Source organism: Hyalella azteca, unplaced genomic scaffold (assembly GCF_000764305.2).
Source record: "Hyalella azteca isolate HAZT.00-mixed unplaced genomic scaffold, Hazt_2.0.2 contig656, whole genome shotgun sequence".
Lineage (NCBI taxonomy): Eukaryota > Metazoa > Arthropoda > Malacostraca > Amphipoda > Hyalellidae > Hyalella > Hyalella azteca.
Genome location: NW_025930995.1, coordinates 129,541 through 140,063, shown reverse-complemented (window position 1 = coordinate 140,063; position 10,523 = coordinate 129,541).

Sequence of the window (10,523 nt, the reverse complement as noted above, 5' to 3'; positions counted from 1 at the left end):
ATATTTTAGCATTGCCACATACTCGTATTTATATATATATTGAGAACTGAATTTTTTCTTTTTCTCTGGTTCTGAAAAGTTTTGCCAACAATCCTATTGTTAGGCTAAATACCTAAGGCAATTAACACAAACGATTTTATTTAGAAAACGTAGCCGCTCGAAGCAGTTTCGCGCCTGCCACAGACGACATTCTCATGGAAAATAACAGCTTGAGCTCGAGAAATATTTGTCCCAAAGGACGAAAACGAAGCCCAACATAACCGTAAAAGAAATGAACGAAACAATAAAACGCAAGCTATGTAAAAGTAATTAATATTCGAACAAAGGTTTCAACAATGGCGCAAAGGCAAACTAACAATGCTTCAAATTGAATCAAGCACACACCTCAATAAACAGGTAAATGAATAAATATTGAGGAGATTCTTTCGTGTAGCAGAAGGAGTCGGACCGGCCCATCCGGAGTTGCAGTTATTCTAAAAATAGAATGCTACCGCTTTAAATCCAGTAAATGAGGAATTGTATTACTTAAGCTCAATTATTTCTCAATATAACATTAATCGCAAGCCCTAAACCCTTAATTAAGAGGAGCATGTAGGCAAACATTTTGGGTTTTGGCTTTTCCGGTTTTTAATCTACTCTTAAAGCTGACATTCTGCTCTATCCAACGGTACCATTCCCATCTCTGTACGTCCATTTTTAGATTCACGACACTTCATGAAAGGGGGGCAGGTGGGGGAGTTCTTTAAGTAATTAGATAGGAACTAATTAGCTGCTGAGCTCTTTAAATATAGTGTCTATTTGAGTTGTGCTGCAGTTACGTGTTTAGTCTTAATCATAAATCTGCCCGACACACGTTTTTTGGGGCGGGCCATAATTTATATTCTACTTTCTAGTCCACAAGAAAAAAACGTAGTTTTTTAAAAAAGTTATTTTTATGTATTTTATTAGAAAGTGTAAGCCAGTGTGCCTTCGGGCGTCGTACGGGGACATGCGCATGTAGTTGCTCCCACCATCCTTGATTGGAATCAAGCTCCAGAAACGTTTACTTTGGTATCTATGCTACATTGACCGCCTATTGCGGTGCATCCGGGACTTTGTCGCGTCCTCCTGAACATATTCACACTTAATGTCACGACAAACTTTATAACTCCTAGAGTTTTGAAGCTACAGCGATGAGACATATACCATTCGATTTGCAATTAAAATATCTATCGACTCTCGAACCATTTTTCTCGATTTCATTTTAGTTTTGAAAATATTTGAAAAAAAAGAGGGAAAAATTCAAAAATTTGTTGAAAATTCGAAAAATTTCAGAAAAATCATCATAACAAGAGAACCAAGGAAAACATTAAAAAAGTGTTCCGAGAATAGCTAGATATGGTCTTTACGCATCGAATGATACGTGTCTCGATGTTGTAGCATAATTTGCAACAGTCATAAATATTTTTAGAGTACCTCCTTTTTTGCCGTTTTCTATGAATTTCATGTTTTCTTTCACTTTTTCCAAAAAATTTACACGAACAAAATAGTAATTATTTTTGATTTTACATATGTGTACCAAGTTTAGAGATGATTCTACCATATATATAGAAAATAGATTTTTGCCTACATGCTCCCCCTAATTAAAATCGTTAGCTAAATTCAAGCTGAAATTCTAAGAGGCATTTTAAGTGGCTATATAAAGGAAAATTCATTAGTAGGAGAAAGGCAGACTCCGACGCAATTACAGCAACGATTAAGGAAGAACTTCGTCCTTCCTCTCAGTTAAGGAATATTTATTAAATAGTTTAATCGTTAAATGAAATTCAAAAGCCACAGGCTTTGAAAAAAATAAACATAACGAAAACTAAGAGTGATCACTCCAACGAAAAATAAGATATTAGCAAGGAATGGCGTAATAATTCATGAACTCCTGCCGGAGCAACAATTAAGTGGTCGTAACAGCTCCACGTTCCATTCTTACCTATTTACAGGTCCCTGCTTATCTAAGACTAAGAAAAAGGATCGTCAACTTGGACGATTCTAGAAATACGGAAATTTATAACCCTATTTAATGTGTACGGCTTAACTTAAGTAAGTTGTAAACATATTTTGTGTAGTTGCTTTCATGTATCGTGTGCTTAAATGAGCCTTGTATAACATCGATTCTTTGAGATTCTAAGAATTTATTAGCGAAATTTTGTCATTTCGGTTAAGCTTCAAGTGCGTTACTAGATATTCAAGATTAATAATAAACAAATGAGACAACTTACTTATACTATTGGTGTTCGTTAATAATTTAATATATATAAGGAAAATAACATTTCAAACAAGCTTGGTTCGCAATTTTGTGAAGGCGACATTGGTTAAATGGCTTCTATGTCAGGAGTTTGCGTAAGAATTATTTTTCTTCATTTCAAACAAGTCCTAATAAATTTCTCCTTAATTCTATGTTATACTTGGATGTGATTCTTGTATAAGTTGGTATAAACGTCTTAAAAAATAAGATCTGTACTCACTGCAGTGAGTGACCTAGATCGCATTTTCTCGCCCAGGGAAGTCACGGACATACGGACGGACGGGCATGACGAGCACAATAGCGCCTTTTTTTCCATAAATTAGTAAATGCGCTAAAAATAAAGTGTCAGAATGAAGGTAACTTGTGGGCTCACTATCAGATAGTTTATTTGGCAAGGTATCAGTTCTCGCAAAAGTTTTTGAATATTATTATATAGTACATTCAAGTAAAAACACTTCGAATTATCAATAGCTGGATATTTTACGTGAAACAAACCCATTGTAACAAGAAGATACGCTTTATTGCGCAGAACGCGATTCTACGTAAAAAATATCAAATAACCGGTCTGAAGGTCAAGCGCCTCGGGATTTTGAAGTTCGCTGCCGGTTTTCCCGGCTTGAGGGGCGTTCGAGTTGAACAAGCCTGGGCAACGTGCCCATATATGTGGGCAATTTTGCCCGTATCTTGTCTCAATCCCTTTGCCCAGGTTTCGATCCAATTAGTTTAGTTTCCTCCATCAGATATGTACAAAATTGAACGTAATCTAAAGTAAACTTGTAATAAGATTACTGTTTAGTTGATACATGAAGTAATGTACATTATTCAGATCGGAAAAATGCTTAATTCCAGCTCCCCAAATGATAAAGTCGTTCCTTTGCATTGACCGCATAAGATTGGTGGCAATTAAATGATTAAATTTATACGTAATATAACATGTAGTTAAGATTCAAATTAAAATTTGAAGAAAAACTCAACCCTATGAAAATCTAAAATTAAAGTTCTCGTAAAACCTCAACCCCTAGACAACCCTTAACTCACAACGAAAACTTCAACTTTTAATACAAACCTTAGCTACGAAGGAAACCTCAAGAAAAATACCAGCTACAAAATCATCTCCGCTAATGAAAAATCACAACTTTACGTGTACACGAAAGTTCAACCCCAAGAAAAACATCAACTGCAAGGAAAACATGAACCCATAGAAAAATAAGTATGATACACACTTCAGATTCAGAAGTCGTCTTGATGAGAATGTTGAACGGACCCGTTCACAGTTGAATAAAATGGAGGATGTCTCTTTGGTTTATATTGTTCGTTTATGGCAAAAAATGAGGTACTTCAACATTGAAGCCTATGAGCAAGCATCGCAATATCTTCTGGTTAAACTGAATAATTAACGAGAACTGATTTTCAAAACGTCCACTCCGAAGGAGCGATTGTCTAGCAGTCACTAACAAGTAAAGCCTTAAACACACCGTCTGACTTGCCGTTATTAAGGCGAAGCCCAGGATAATGTTTTATTTATTAGAATTTTCATGGGGCCCCACGAAAATTAGCTCGGGTCGGCTCATTGAACAAGCGAATTGAGACTTGAAATTAGAGCGCAATTGTGAGTTCGTTGAAAGAAGCTGATGTAATACGCTTGCTTTATGTCAATTGATGCAACTCATCTCAGCTCTTTGTCCAACACACAGAAACAAAGATGAGTAACTCAAGATCTTAACTGCTAGAATAATTTACAGATACCAGAGAAAAAATATATTCAACGACCATATTACTGCCAGCCGAGATGACAGGGTGATTCACGGAAACTTCACGATTTGAAAGCTCAATATAAATAGAAATAGTGTAAATATCATTAATACAATATTAATTTTATTGATAAAGAAATTAACTGAACATTTGTATTGCTTAGTTTTAAAGATGACATCGGACAATTGACAGCCCACATTGTCAATGCATTGAGTTAGTCGATTTTTGGAGTTCCGTTCGACTCGCTGAAGCACATTGACGGGTATGTAGGCGATGGGTTGGCGTGTGTTGTTCTTCAAATGAGGTAGAGTCCTTGGATAGTCATTGTAAACAACTGATTTAAGATAACCTCATAAAAAATCACACGAAGCCAAATCGAGATCAGGCCGGCCAAAGAAGGTCACCTCTTTAGGAGATGAGGTCATGCAATACCCGTCAATATGCTTCAGCGGAATTTCAAAAATCGACCAACTGAATGCATTATTTGTTCAATGTCATCATACAAACAAACAAAATACAAAAGTTCAGATACAAATGCTCAGGTAATGTATTTTTCAATAAAATTTAGATTGTAATGTTTATAAGTTATTATTTATTGAGCTTTCAAATCAGGAAGTTTCCGTGAACCACCCTGTACTTAAAATTTTCCAACGTCAGACACGAAAATCGGCGTTGAAATAACACATGTGCTGACACTTAACACACATGAATTGATACATAATGAACAAGCAATGGTAGCGGTAAATAAATTTATTATGAGAACGATAGTTCTACTTTGGTTGTAAATTCGGGTGTCGCGTTTTGAAAGCTGCGGTTGGAAAGCCTAGATTGAGAATTTAATATCGATCCTCAAAAGTACGGCTCTGTTTAATCAAATTTGCCCGTGCAGCCACGAAGGGATTGACAAATCAACGGTGATTTGTTCTCGAGATAATGCTAAAAATATCTATTGAAATTCGATGAGCCATTAAAATTTATCACATAGCAAACATCGAGCATGTCGTACTGCATGGACTTGACGCTGACTAGACTCATCATGCTGATTCAAAAATATCGTCTAACAATCTAGAATAAACACGACGGTAACTGAAGTGTCTGCATTGCATGCGTCTCCAAGTCAATACAATCTTAGGATATCTTATTAATTTGCGGTGTTCAATACAGCTCATTGATGGTGGGGCCGTGATAGACCTTGAGCCTACACTGCAAAAGGATACGTGATACCTGCGGCACTCATAGTGACAAACTTCAAGGCGAGAAGCCACGGTTCAGTTTACTATCTTAAAGATGTTACTTCAGTACAGTTAAAAGGGTTACTGAAGGTGCGTTAGGTTTGTTGACTGTGTCGCACTGCCTACCTGTTGTCAGGCAAAACTAACTAACTGTGCTGTGGAATTGAAACTAATCCCGTTTCAATTCCACAGCATGAAAGATCAAAATTTGTCCATTATTGTTTCGTGGAAATTTAGTCCTGAGGTCTCGTTCTTCTAATTATTTTTCATTGTCATAGGATGGGGACATCGAAAATAAGTATTCACGGGTGATTAGTGGAGGGGCTAATTCAGAGACTGAGAGGAAGAAGATATGCGGGTGTCGACCGAGGGTAGAACTGAGAAGTGAGGGGAGGGTATTGAGCAGGGACAGAGGTGAGGGTTAGGGTATTGAGCAGGGACAGAGATGAGGGCGAGGGTATTGAGCAGGGACAGAGATGAGGGCGAGGGTATTGAGCAGGGACAGAGATGAGGGTTAGGGTATTGAGCAGGGACAGAGGTGAGGGTTAGGGTATTGAGCAGGGACAGAGATGATGGCGAGGGTATTGAGCAGGGACAGAGAAGACGGTTAGGGTATTGAGCAGGGACAGAGATGAGGGTTAGATTATTGAGCAGGGTCAGAGATGATGGCGAGGGTATTGAGCAGGGACAGAGATGAGGGTTAGGGTATTGAGCAGGGACAGCGATAGTGTAGATATTTTTCGTTCGCCATTCGCGGTAGTTTGCGCAGGCATTGCAAGGCAAACCAAATCAAACCATACTGTACCAAAATCAAGAATTAATGAAGTTGATTGACACATTTGAAACTTATTCTCTTGTTTAATTTTAATGGGTTTTTATAAACCATCGGAAATACACGTGCGTTTTCACTACTTGGTAGAAGTATTTGAATAAAATAACAGTAATTTATATCTAACGAAATAATAAAAGTTGGGAATGCATTATTCAATTAATTTGAAATAGTTTGAATTCAAATTTATAAATAGTTGTGTCTCTAATCTCAATTAAAAATCGTTATATTGTTTATAGTTTATTCGGGAATTCTCTGTTGAAATGAATCCTCTGATTCAATTCACTAGAAGTAAAAATTGCAGCAGTGACGCCTTGGTAACTCAAGCCCTAGGGAGAGAATTTCCCTAATAGCGCCTCGCATTTGAAGGTCATCGAAGGTTATTCAAGCTCAAAATAACGCCTGACCATAAAACAGGGATGAAAAATAAATAGAAGTAATAAAAGCCGCTAGTCATGATACCCTTGGGCTGCATGTCGGTCCAGTTCACTCGACCAAATCTGCATTGACTTGTCCATGTGCAGCTTGTAGACAAGCTACATCAAATCATTACCAATTGAAGACAAGTAAATTTTCAACAATAAGATTTCCTTCACACTGAGATTTTCAGGAAAAATTAAACGTAAAATTACTTGGCATTCCAGGGATTCTATGAAGTGTACATGAAATAATAATCAAGAACAAAAATGTTCATCCCGCGAGTCGCTGCTGTGATAACGGAAACGAGTTAAAATTTGCATAATATTTTACATGAATTCTCTGGTAATTTGGCGTAACAAAAGCATTGCTTCGCGTTGCTCTCTGACGGAGCTCAACGTAAAAACCAGTTCATCATTTCAAAGGGACTTCAAACCTTGCATTTTTTTTCTTCACAAATCTGCGTTTTTTTATTGCGGTAGAAGCACCAACTCAGCCGCACACATCAAAAAATACTTGTTGGCAGTACGGATAAGATGGTTAAGGAATTACTCTGGAAATATACTTCTCTCTTAATATACACATACTTCAATAATAATTTGCAACCGCTTCAAGTGGTTAACCATAAACTGATTTTATGGCAAGCTTTAGGCTGGTCATTATCAACATGTCCAAATAAAATGAAAAGGAAAATAAAGCTACAATGTGGACTTTGGAGAGCGCAGCCATAATATCAGCGCCTAAATTTAGATGTACATCAAGAGGCATTACAAAATCAAGAGACATTGCAAAACGAAAAAAATGAAAATGTATGGATTATTTCTAATTTGATACGTGTATTGCTATGTAAGTTTATTACAAAAAATAAAAATAAAATGAAGTACCTTCGAATCTGGAACTGGTAGTTGGATGGGTGTTCTTTGCTTAACGAGGGGGTTTTGTGATTAATGCAGGTTGCTTTGGGAATTTATGCAAGTGTTTCAGTTTCGAAACCATTAACTGGACCATTATGACATGATTGGGGATTCTGGACGACGGGATGGCGGAATTCTACAAATGAATTACCTATCCCGAGCAATGCTAAATTTAACTGCTGGTAAATTCAAGGAGACGTGAAACCGAAGGCTTGCTCTAATCGCTTAATTTATGCAGTACTTAAATCATGAAGAATGTGTTCAGTGCTGGGTCATGTTGAATTCGCAATAGTTCGGTCACTTTCACACAGGCATATTTTATTTTTGGTCCTAATAATTGACAAACTTCTATCAACCACAAATATCATCAATATTATTATGTGTATAATACACAAAATTTTATTTTTATACGATTAGCCTCAACGACTAGCTAGGATGACTATCAGCACTAGCAATAAATCTCAGTGTACAGCCAAGACTGACTTGGTCATCGTTTCGAATGTCAGTCTGCTCGTAAGCGAAATACAGGCTTATTCAAGGTAAAGTTATTTGCCAGTGAAAAAACATAGGAGTGTCTTATAATGCGAGCGAGTGTTCATTTCTGATTAATCATTCTACATTATTCACGATTTTTAGGAACAGCGGCGTTATTTATATGCCAAAAATTTAGTTACATTTACCAATAACGATAAATAAGCAAATGTTCGTCGACCCAGATCATGACAAGAATCTTTATGAAATCCGGTGGTAACGAAATACAAACACTTTTTCATTTCATATCAATTTATTATTCCCAAAATTTTACATAGCTTACAAGAGAGTGACTCAAAATATTACTTTATACACTTTACATAGTCATAACTTATCATTTTTACAAGAATTAGCACACATGACAGCTGACTTTAGTTACATAAACCGCAGGTCACACTATCATCATAACTACACAAATAATGAGCACACAGAGCACTTCTCTTGTTACACTGCAAGGCACGTCATCATGATATATTTAAGATACATATAACTAGTAATTGCCATGTCTTAGGTTAATGAAATAACTCGATTGAATGCATGGAATCTCAACATGAAAATAACCCCCTGTCAAGACACGCATTCTATTTACAGAACTTTAAAGCATCAGGTGCATCTAAACGCTCAGTTTAAAATTGGTTAAGCTAATTTCCTATTTGAGATTCGAATTCCAAAAGAATTGAATAGGGCATATGACCCTTGGCCGTTCGAACCCCGTGGAGAAACGGAAGTTATATGCAGTCGATGCAGAAGCAAATCTCTAGACAAAGTGTGATGATACTGATAGGGAACTTAGTCCTGGCAGAGACTCGGCCTAGACCTGCAGATCTCTTATGTACTCGGTGGCAAGACCCTCTGTTTGATCTCAAACATTGAAGCAGGTGCAGGAAGGGATCAAGGTTCCCTTCTCATCGTCCGGTCGTCAACTCACACCTGAGTGTTATAAAAAATCCAGGGACAGATTTTGGTCGCATGATCTCTGATTGGTTTGTGAATTATACATAATTTTTGCTCGACGGGCATGCACGGTAAACTTATGACATTCTTTGAAAATCCCAAAAACCGCCGCTCATCCTCGGAAGGCGCTTCTGAGCAGTGGAGCTAGTGAAGGAGATGTGAAAGAAGATGCAACAAATTCATTTATCTCATTGATATGTAATTCAGGGAATCACAAAATGTAAAGGATTAATTTTTTCGCTAACTGATGAAGAACCGTTTAATTTTAGAATTTCCTTTACACAGTAGAAATGTTCGATAGTAAAATGCTGCAAGAAATACAATAATGCTACAAAAAAGTTCACACTAAATTGTCTTTGCGATGACTAGGAATGATTCAACAAGGTTCTATTCTTATTTCCTTCCTAAAATTAATGACGAGCCTGCATTACATATTTCTAACATTTCACTCGAGTTTATCAAATTTTTCACACCAATTTCATTTTGTTCGTACCAGTAATCCCATATAGGGGTCTCAAAAAATATATCACTACGTAATTTCTCAGTAACTAACCTAGCAGGTTTCTGGCAATGGATAGTTGTGCCCAAGTTAAACAACTAGTACATCCAATTATGCCGTTTGAAACCAAGATTCTAACTCTATCTAACATACAGGGGAGAGATTCTTGGGTCGCCTGGAGGTACATGCATTTAATGAATATTTATACACTTATTCGTATTTACAGCGTTCACTTGAGCGTTTGACTGGACCTGTGTTAATAGCGAACGCAGCAAGTTTCCTGTAATTAAAGCCAACATAATTGTTGTGCTTTCACCGAATGCAAAGAAAACGACGTTACTAACTGTTGATTCAAATAAATAACTCGACATTTCATAAACCTCTTCTGACCTGCAGAAACAATCAAGTATATATTGTATACGAAAGACTAAAGTATCAACTAATCGCAGTACTCGATTCATTCAACTCGTTTTCCAGGCTCTATGCAATCTCTAATTACATGGCCCTAGGAACATTTATCGGGTGTAGTTCAAAATCAGCAGAATACAAAAAAATAAAATTACCATCCAAGTAAAAAACATGATAAACTAGTATTTACAACACGTAAGGCAAGAATTAAAGCAAAAAAAACAACAACGCACAAGGAATCAGCATGGCTCAACAATTTCTATCGAGATCTATAAACAACAATTCACTATTATTCACTGATGATTGGCTAAATAGTGTATGGTAAACTTCAGTACAGAAATGTCTAGGAACATGACCGACGAGAAGCTCCAGACAATCAAGTGACGATGCAACGTTAGTGAAGTAATGTGCTTTATGTGACAATACGATATCAGCAACAATACTCACGATGAACACAAAAACTCATTGTTCTACTCTTTGCACAAGAAATGTTGACACTAGAACGGCAATCGATCGAGAGGTGGATGAAAATCGCGGCCCGCAGAAAGATCGGCCAACGATTTCGATTTAATTTCCAAGCAAAAATTCGCACATATCTTCCAGTTATGATCACTAAATCAAAATGAATAAAGTTGGCATCCCTTTCCGTTTGCTATCCATTACATTTGCGTAAAAAAATATTTTAGGCAAAACTAAATAATCGGGGTGA